General features: G+C 51.0%; 1 protein-coding gene and 1 long non-coding RNA gene across 3 annotated transcripts in view; one reads left to right on the top strand and one right to left on the bottom strand.

Moving 5' to 3' along the window:
• Nucleotides 3,227-9,364, bottom strand: LOC110404819. Its single transcript, XR_002442505.1, has 3 exons — nucleotides 9,239-9,364; nucleotides 8,399-8,844; nucleotides 3,227-8,139 (listed from the first exon to the last, which is right to left on the bottom strand). It is a non-coding gene; the product is annotated as an uncharacterized LOC110404819 (long non-coding RNA).
• LOC110404813 (6-phosphofructo-2-kinase/fructose-2,6-bisphosphatase 4) overlaps nucleotides 9,010-9,565 on the top strand; it is a 44,684-nt gene continuing 44,128 nt past the window's right edge. The window contains exon 1 of one of the 2 annotated variants that reach the window (XM_021409533.1): nucleotides 9,010-9,145. The gene's annotated coding sequence lies outside the window, so the exon portion shown is untranslated. Of the gene's footprint in view, nucleotides 9,146-9,241; nucleotides 9,417-9,565 lie in introns of those variants that run through there. The other variant, XM_021409535.1, reaches the window with a different exon arrangement.

Genomic DNA, 9,565 nt, shown 5'->3' with positions numbered 1-9,565 from the left:
CCCTGGCTGGCAGTGCCCGTGCTGGCAGTGCCAGTGGTGGCTGCAGCCCCTGCTCTGGCCGTGCTGCAGCCGCCTTCCTTGGCAGCCCCCGGCAGACCCACAGTGCCCCACTTGCAGCTGCAGCCCTGATGGGACAGCTGCAAGACACGGACTGGCAGCCCAGAGTGGGCTGTGTGAGGCGCAGGGGGAGGCCAGCCCCAGGGGGGATCATGGGCAGAGGGATGTGGATGAGGAAACAGAGGATATTGAGATAGTTGTTGTATAGATAGTTAGTGGAGAGTTGATACTGAGGTAGATAGTTGATAGTAAGACAGTTGATAGAGAATGGATGGCGAGATAGATAGCTGTTGGTGATAGATGTAGTGGATAGATGGTGGATAGCAAGATGGGTCTTTAACAGAGAGTTGGTTTGTAGATAGCAAGATCCTTAGTGGATAGCAAAATAGTTGCTAGTGGATAGCAAAATAGTTGCTAGTGAGATAGATAGTTATATCATAGCCAGATAGCAGATGGGGATATAGTAGATAAAAACATAGTTGATTGCAAGATAGTTAGTTGATAGACAGTAGATAGCAATGTAGAAAGTTGACAGTGATTTAGAAAGTGGCTAAAAAATCTTTATCTCTGTTGCAGGCGAGACACTTGAGTCCTGGGACCCCACTGTGAGTGAGTGATGAAGAGCAACGCCTGATGCTGCCCCAGTCCCAGCAGAACAGCAGATGCAGAAACACCTGTCCTGCCAGAAGAGCACTGCAGAGAAGACGACGTGCCTTCTGCTCAGAGGAAGGTACCGTGCTGCAGCCGCCTCCCTGGCAGCCCCCAGCCACCCCGCACTGCCCCGCTTGCAGCTGCGGCCCCAACAGGGCAGCTGCAGGTGATGGGCTGGCAGCCCAGTGTGGGCTGTGCGAGGGGCAGGGGGAGGGCAGCCCTGGGGGGTGTTGGGGGCTGAGGGCATAGCGGAGAGTGGATAGCGAGATAGTTCTTGGATTGGTAGTGGATAGCAAAAGAGTTGACAGGGAGAGAGTTGATGGATAGTAAGAAATCTAGCGTATAGCAAGGCAGTTGATAGCAAGAAAAATAGTTGGTAGTGGAACAGTGGATAGATAGTGCATGGCAAGACAGGTAATTGATAGATGGTATGTGGATCAAAGATACTTAGTAGAAAGCAAAAGAGCTGCTAGTGAGATAGATAGTTATATCATAGTGAGATACTTGATAGGGAAATAGAGGACAGAAACATAGCCGATAGTGAGATGGCTGGTAGAGGTAGTTGATAGTGATATAGAAAGTTAAAAACAGAAATTTCTTTTGTCTCTGCTGCAGATGATCCACTTGAGTCTTTGGACACCACTTCACCCTCCCCTCCAGCATGTGATGAAGAGCAACGCCTGATGCTGCTCCAGCACCAGCAGCAGAACAGCAGCTCTAGAAACACCTGTCCTGCTAGAAGGGCATCAGGGAGAAGAGGACGCGCCTTCTGCTCAGAGGAAGGTACATCAGTGTCTGTGCACATGGCCCAGCTCCCAGAATGTTCTCCTGGCTGGGATGGGTGTTCCCATTAAATAAGCCTAGGCAGTGGAGGAGGTGAGGATGGCAGGAAACGTTCTGCATCTTCATCGCTGAGGGCACGTCTCGGGTGAAAACACCAGTGGGGCTCTGACGGTCTCAAAATGCTTTACCCTGACTTGGAGGTTGAAACCAAACCATAGACGTTTTTATATACAGGTTTCTTTTTTGCAACTCAAAGTCTTTCTTCTATCATCCTTCTGATTTTCTGTCTGGACATGGTGGCAACTAACTTTTCTCCTTTGCATTTTAGTTACTCTTCTCCTGTAACCCCAGCTTCAGCTGAGTTGATGCCCAAAACAGCTGAGGAAGAACTGGACTGAAGAGGAGGGCTGCAGCTGACTGTGCCCATCTGAACTGGTGTTCCAAGAGACGCTCATTCAGCAAGAGATAGAGTAGACAGGGAGCGTAGGGACCCAGTTAACCCTAAAATGTCTTAGTAGTTAGTCGTGCAGTTGTAAGAGAGCCCTGTAAATAAATTGTATGACGTTTTCTTATCCTTATGTTGTGTCCAAAACTGTGTTGGTTCATAGTCTGATACTTCTACATATAAATGATGGAACAATAAATCTTTTCCTGTAATCTTCTCTGTTGGTGGTGGTGGTTGTTTTGGTGATTTTCTTTTATTTTTTTTTACTTTTTTGTGGTGAAATCCCAGAATGATTTTATAGTTCCTCTCACAAAGGAAGCAGTAGCAACTGTTCTAACTTTGGGTTAACAGTTTTTTATAATAAGCAAGCTCTAGATCCTTAGCCCCAGAGGGCAGAAAGCAGGACAATGCCTGCATGCTGCACACACCGAGGATATTCTTAATGCCAGACTCTCAGGGAAAGGCAGGGGTGTGCTATCCTAACCTCTGGAAACCACTGCCCTAAGGAGCAGGAGTGTTCCCCACATGCCCGGGACTCCATGTGTTCACCACCCCAAGGCCTCTCTGCAGGCACTGCACAGAGTCCCAGGTGATGGGGTTGAAGGTCTGAGGGGAGAATAAATCTGTGTTTGAATTTTAGGAGGAGAACAAATTTAACCTTCCACTTCAGAAATTTCATAGAAATATAAAGCAGTGCAGGATGGGATTTGTTTCTGTAAAGTAAATAAGGAAGGAACACAGCTGGGCAGGTACTTTACCCTTGTAATCTCTCCTTGGCATGGATGGACATCAGCTCATGCTGTCTCGTTGTGGTGATGCGCTGCAGAAGCAACATCTCCAGCCTGGAGTGTCCTTTTCCAGACATCTGCTCTACACTAGCTGTGGCTCTCTGATGTCAATTCCTTGTCATTACAAACCTCTCCTAAGGGGTTGCATTTTTATATGTTCTAAGTAATGAGTTTAAAGTCCACTTGAATACTTTGGAACATTTTAAAGTAGGTGTATGGGAACTGCTGAGTCAGGGGCCTGAACCCCTGATTGAGCACCTGGAGGAAAGACCCAGCCAGCCCTGGGAGCACAGGTGGAGGCAATTCACTGTGTGACAGGAAGGGCTGGAGCCTGGCTCCACCACTCTTAGGCCTCATTGAAGGGCTGACTGCCACTGAGGAAGGATTTCTTTCTGAAGATCCCTCCTTGGTGGAAGCCTTTCCCTGCAAACCTAGAATCTTCTGATATGGGTGAAGGATCTACTTCCCTTCCTTTGTAACACCTTGCTATTGTGCAGGTCCTTCCATCTCTTTTGTAATGCCTTTACCATTGTGTTGGTCCTTCTGATCGCTACAATAGGTCAGAAATTTCTGTTTACAAGCCTCTCAGGTGTAGAGATGTAAGGTCATCCACGTGTAACACACATCATTTTTGGCAACAAAACTCCACAGAGAGATAAATTTCCAAACATGCCCCTGTATCTTTCAAAAAGCAGTAACACCAAGGTCCTGGCTGAAACCATTCGGGGCTGTGAGTACCCCCACTCCTTGTATGGACTCGATGAAAACCATCATTTGAGTCCTGCAGATAGTGTAGGTATTCGATCCGTTCCCTTCTTTTTACATCTCATATGAATCGGATGAGGTGCTGATGGAGATGCAGGTGGACCCTCATGTTCCCTGGTCACTGTCTTCAGAAACGTATACCAACCTGTTGCCAAGCTCTTTGCCAACTGGCTGCCTCTGTCAAACTTAGTCATATTTGGACTTCGGCCCAGAATGAATTGTCTAATCTAATTCTTAAAGTTAAGAATTTTAAGCTAATTCTTAGCTTAAAAAAAGTTGGGTGTAAATGTTGAAAACAATATCCTTTTCTTCTTCTATTTTTTGTATGCAGAAAGTGATTCAATGCTACAAATGTTTAAACATGTTCCTCCCAAATTACCAATTTGATATTTGTTATGCATTAAATACCTTTTACCATAGGAAGAAAACAACTGTGATTTCCAAGTCCTCTTTACGCCTGGAAGGCGTGAGAGCTCCGTACTTGGAGCTTCTTGCCGTTCATGTTTGGCTTCTGAATACTTGATATCTAAAGCTACCCAGGTCATTGTATGTCATGTCATCAGCTTCTCCTGACTCTGAGGAGCAGACACAAGACATCATCCTTGGGCAACTTAGCAGCATCCAACTGGTGGTGCTGGGGGTTTTTTTAGGTCTGGAAAGTGTGCTACACCTTGTAAATGTGCAGCACTCTGCAAAGCCATCCCAGCACCGTAGTGAGCCCACGCTGGAGCAGGGCCAAGGTGGGAGTGCCTGCAGCCAGCCAAGCGTGGCCCCGGGTGTTGGTGTGCTTCACGTCACTGCCTGCAGCTATCTCTCGGGTGGAGCACACTTACCTGCTGTTGCCCGCCTCCTGTTTGCTGTGCTCAGGTTGGCTGGGTAAATCTGCAATGCTCAGAGCAGTGTGGCTGCAAGAAATGAGGGCCATCAAGCAAGCACCACCTGCAGTTTGATCTGCTGAACCGTACAAGTGCAGAGGACCTGGAGAGGGGCATCTCAGAGAAATGCAAGAGCAGGAGCATGAGAAGGCACAAAAACTTCCTCCAAAGATGCTTGGCTGTGCAAGCAGCTTGAGGTGCTACCCATGGCAGCAGAGCTTTTGTTGACTTTGAATGAAGCCTACACACAGGTCGATGGTGTCACGGATGCACATGAGGCTATGGTGCTTTTCTGCTGGTTACTGCTTCAAATAAAACTTGCAAGCTCTCCTTCACATGCAGTGTTGAAGCTCACTTTTGAGTATTCTTTCACAAGTATCACCATCTGTAAACATAATCTCCAGATCTTGAATGGAAAAGCTTGTACGTCCTCCCAAGCACGGCTCAGCCTGAGCTTCATCTGTTGCTCACTCAGAGCAGCACTGACTTGAATGCAAGATCCCATCACTTCGAATGGAGGAGGCTCTTCCCCACAGTCTCTTTGGGTTTGGTGTCTCAAAATAACCCACTTCTACTCTTTGTCTCGCTTAGGTGCTTCCAGGAAAGATCAGAATCGGTCTTATCATAGAATCATGGAATAGCTTAGGTTGGAAGAGACCTGAAGATCACCCGGTTCCAACCCCCCTGCCATGGGATGGTTGCTCCCCACTCACTGCAGAATCCAAGCAGGGGCACCAGACCTCCCTCCGCTGACTCAACATATGACAAGTTCAGCAACCACTTGGAGAAAAAGGTTGTCAGCCTGAAGCATGTTTGCTGGCTCCCAGCAATAGTCTGGAAACGCAGCCCGAGCAGCAGAGTCTGCTTTGGGTTACATAAACAGAAATGCCTCCGCACCGGGACGCTTGCTCACTGGGAGGCACAATGCTACGCTATTTTGCAGCACCTCTCCTGCTCTGACTTGGCAGAAACCCCTCTCCTGGTTATTTTCCACCCAGGGGTTTTAAAAACAGACTTGTCAGTGTCCTGTGCTACCGCTGGCAAGCCAGCGGGACAGCTATCTACAGCCCAGGGAGGGTCAGACCTGTGAACTGACTTGGTTGTGCTTTATAGAACAGCCTGCAAACGGGTTCTCCTCCCATGACATGTTCAGGGTATGGCCTTACAATGCTCCGGGATGCTGCCCTAATGCTCAGATGCTACTTTGTGGGCAGACTTAAAGCAAACACAGCACATTATAGCAAGTATTACAGCAAACAAGTTTGCACAAACTATCAAGCATTTTGACTGCAAGTTTTCTCAGGAGGAAAAATCTGATGTGGCAGGCTACTGCAAGCCACAACTCCCAAATAAGATTCAGCAGTCCTCTGTGCTGTTGGGCACTTTGGGGTTAGCTTTGGCAAAAACAAAGCAAGCTGAAATTGAAGGGAGGGTGAAAGCTTTCAGGCTGCATTTGCCCCTCAGTGCATAGAGTGTATGCATTGCTATCTTACATGTTTTAATGCGCATCACCAGATACCTGCATGCAGCAGATAGCAGCCAAGATAGCATGGAGCTGAATAGCTCCAGGCCCAGCTTTTATCACCCTGACAACCAACCTGCAGAGAGTAAGAGGGCATGAATGGACCCAGCATACGTACTGCTTTGCTGGAAGACTGACTGCTGCCAGCATTCATTACATACAGCCACGAAGCACGCGGCAGAGCTCCAGCAGATGCAATGAACATGGACACCTATATCCTCGGGGTGCATGTGCAAAGCATCTGTAGAACAAGCACCGTGTCAGAGGCACACACTGTTATTGCTGTGTTTGCTTCCTTGTCCCCGAGGCGGCCGGGAAAAGGAGCAGTCTGTGTTACAGCGTGTTTTCCTTTCCTGCGGCAGTGGAGCTGCTGACCTTGGCAGCGGTGACCTGACACCAGTCTGCTCTCTGGGCTGTGCCAGGCGCAGCCACCTCCTGGTGCTCTGCCTGCAGCAGCATCTGAAGGGTGCTAGATAAACCCACAGGAGTGTTTAAAATAAAAACAAAAAGGTTAATTAATGAGTAATCCCTAAGTGAAACAGAGGGAAAATACATCAGACTATTCATTTCTGCCATGGTCTGAATGTGCCATTTGTTCCCTCTTCTTCACAGCCAGTGGAAAGAAGTGCAACACCAGAACAATGGGTTTAATACAGTAATACTGATGTTATCTTATGTGCTGTCTGTTGTGCAGAGTGGCTGCAAGGAAAGATACGGTTATTTCTTAGTCAAAGGTTATGGAAACTCTCAGCTGTCCTCAACAGAGAAGCAGCGCTTGACTGCAGCCACATGTGTGGCACAGAAATAGCCGGGCAGGCACTCCAGCAATGCGCAGAGCTGGGGCAGGCTGGGCGGCGCTGCGGCTGCACAAGGGGAACTCCTGGTGCATGAAGTTCAGCCTCAGACTCTGGGAGCGGGGGACCCTAATGACTGCAAAATGCCTTTCGTTAGAAATAGAAAACAAAAGCACTGTGCCGCCCGGCTCTGTCAGCTGCAGCGCAGTCCTGCATTCGCCCAATTCCCTCCAGTTTTGACCCAAAGGACTCAACAGCTGAAACCTTCCATCAAAACCAAGGAACTCAACTGCAAGGCAGCTAAAATAGCTAGAAAACCCTCCTTGGGTTTAGCCACCATTAAATGAGTGCTATCCAGGGAGAAGGAGCACAAGCTCACACCAGTGTAGCAGAAGGTTGATTGTGGGCTCCGTCCAAAGGATGGCCCTGCTTGCTCAGGTTAATCCAAAAACAAGCTCAGACAAAACCCCCAGGTGGAATACTTCTGAGTGCTTATCTTGATTCTTCTGTTCCATATACCTGCTCCTAACTACGCCCGCTGAACAGACTGCACCTCCCTGGGCCTCCGAGCTTAGGCAGAACCTCATCACTCTGAGCAATGCTCTGACTGCACAGACCTGAGCGAACTCCCAGGTTTCTGGCAATGCCCTCCATTAACCCTGCTCTAGCTGCTCAGTGCTATAATGCGCGTTGCTTCCAGGAACGCTTAATCCCTGTGCAAAGCCAGCACCCCGCAGCACAACAGCTCTGGGACAGGCAGGGACAGGCCCAGCCAAGGCAGGGGTGGGAGCGGTGAGCCCAGCGGGTGCCTTCCCACCTGGGGAAGCTGCGTGGGAGGAGAGACATGGGTGGGCAGAAACCACCAAAGGACAACACAAGAGCTCTGCCTGACCGATGGGTGCCCAAGGCCACGGACAGGGCCCTGGGCAGCCTGATCTGGTGGGGGGGGAACAAGCCCACAGCTGGGGTTGGGGCTTATGAGATCCATTCCAGCCCAACCATGCTGTGATTCTGTGACTGATTGTATGATCTCTTCTTCTGCCAGAGGAGCAGCTGGAGGGCCTGGCTCGCTTACTGAGCTGCTTCCCACTGTCTGCGGGGAGAGGGGGGCACTTGGAGCGTGGTTATCAACATCAGGCAATGAGGAATCCCTGCAGGTTGTGGTTTTTCTGGTTTTTCTTCATTTTTTAAAACCAAAGAGAGAACTTGTATGATGGCTGCTCCCAAACAGCGTCAGCCCGTGGCCGCTGCTCCAAGCTGGAAGGAGTCAGGCACCAAAATCGGGTTTGTCTGCCCTGAGTTGGAGCTCTACCATCCATGCTGTGCCAGGGATGCACGTCCTGCTCCAGAGCAGCACTGGTGACATGGTGGCTGCGTGTGCACCACACCATCCCCCGTCATGGGCATCAAAGCCTCCTAACACAGGAAGGGCCGTGGTTACATGGAGTCAACTCAGCTGCTGAAAGATAAAGCCAATGAAATATTAATAGTCCAGATGAAAACACGGGGAGTTAAGGAGGGTTATGTGCTGTCCAGAAGGCGAACACAGGAGAAAGCTCTCCTGGTTCCACCATAAAGCACCAAGGCACTTCCATAAGCTGTTCTGTGCTCCTTGGGATGCACACGGAGCTGGACCTTCCATTCTCTGTTCCCCTAAGGAAGAGAAGCTCATCTCTTAGCTCTAGGACAACATTGGAGCTTCCTCCACTCCTACTCACCTGCAGTTCCTGGCACCAAAGGGGTTTCTGTATGGCCGAATGCTTCCTGTGCCCACAGCCCAGGCCTGGTGCGGCGTCAGGGGCTCGGTCTCAGCCCTGGGTGCGTCACTGTGCACACACCTCAAGGAAGCGATACCGACACCAACACCGCGCCAACCTCAGCTGCCCAGTTTCCTCATTGCAGGAAACACCATCATCCAGAGATTAGCACGTAGTACTCTGTGGTCATAAAATAACCCCCTTCTTTCATGTGACGACTTCTGTCGGTGATTAACGTTTAAGAAGCTGCACTTTGTTAACGAAAGGCTCAAAGCATCAGATGATAACCAGTATGGTTACGGTGCTCGTGGTAGCGTGGTCTGAGCCGCACTGCCTGCACAGCACACGGGGATGGTGAGCGCCCACTGGAGAGAGCCCAGCAGAGAGGGAGGCTGCTGGCGATAAGCCTGCAAAGGTAAAGCAAAATCTCATGTGGCATTTAAGCACAATCTAAAGAATTTCCTCATTCAGTTCCCTATGTCAGCTGTCAGGGGAAGTCACCGCAGTGCCCCCAAACTCTCTGCCCGTCGCTCTGCAGAGCGCACGCACGGAGGGAGGGATTCGAGCCGCTCCGGGCGCACCGCTGCTCCGGGCCCCCTGCCTCAAACCTGGGCCGTGCTGACGGCGTGGCGAGGTGACAGACCCCAAATCCTCCGTGCACACACACTGACCTCATAGCTCAGATACACAGGCTGACGGAATCACAAGGTGAGCCCCGAAAACCCACCATCTCCTGTGGCACAAGGCACCGCGCGGCCCCGGACATCCCCGCGGGGACAGCGCAGGGCTGCTGCCACCAACCTGAGCCGTGCACGGAGCTCCGGTGGGGACCCCGCTGCCGCCACGCGGGGCCGGGCCGCGGGACGTTGCGGGGTGGGCAGCGCCGGGACAACCGGGGCTCCGAGCAGAGCTCGCTGCCGGCACAACGCGCTCTCCTTCCTCTCCCTCCTCCCGCCGCGCCGGCCGCCTCCAGCCCCAGGTCTGCAAAATGGCTCCGGCACTCCCCCTGCCCCCGCACTCCCGGGCTATTTGCGGGATCTGCTTTGCGCGATGGGCGCTGCCCGTTCCCCGCACCTCGTTGTGGCGGGGCGGCGGGGCCGCGGGGCGCGGCGAAGAACGGGCCGGGCT

The sequence above is a fragment of the Numida meleagris genome, chromosome 11 (genome assembly GCF_002078875.1).
Source record: "Numida meleagris isolate 19003 breed g44 Domestic line chromosome 11, NumMel1.0, whole genome shotgun sequence".
In the NCBI taxonomy this organism is placed as follows: Eukaryota; Metazoa; Chordata; class Aves; order Galliformes; family Numididae; genus Numida; species Numida meleagris.
The sequence above is the reverse complement of the archived record's forward strand: the minus strand, read 5'-3'. Positions and strand labels throughout refer to the sequence as shown.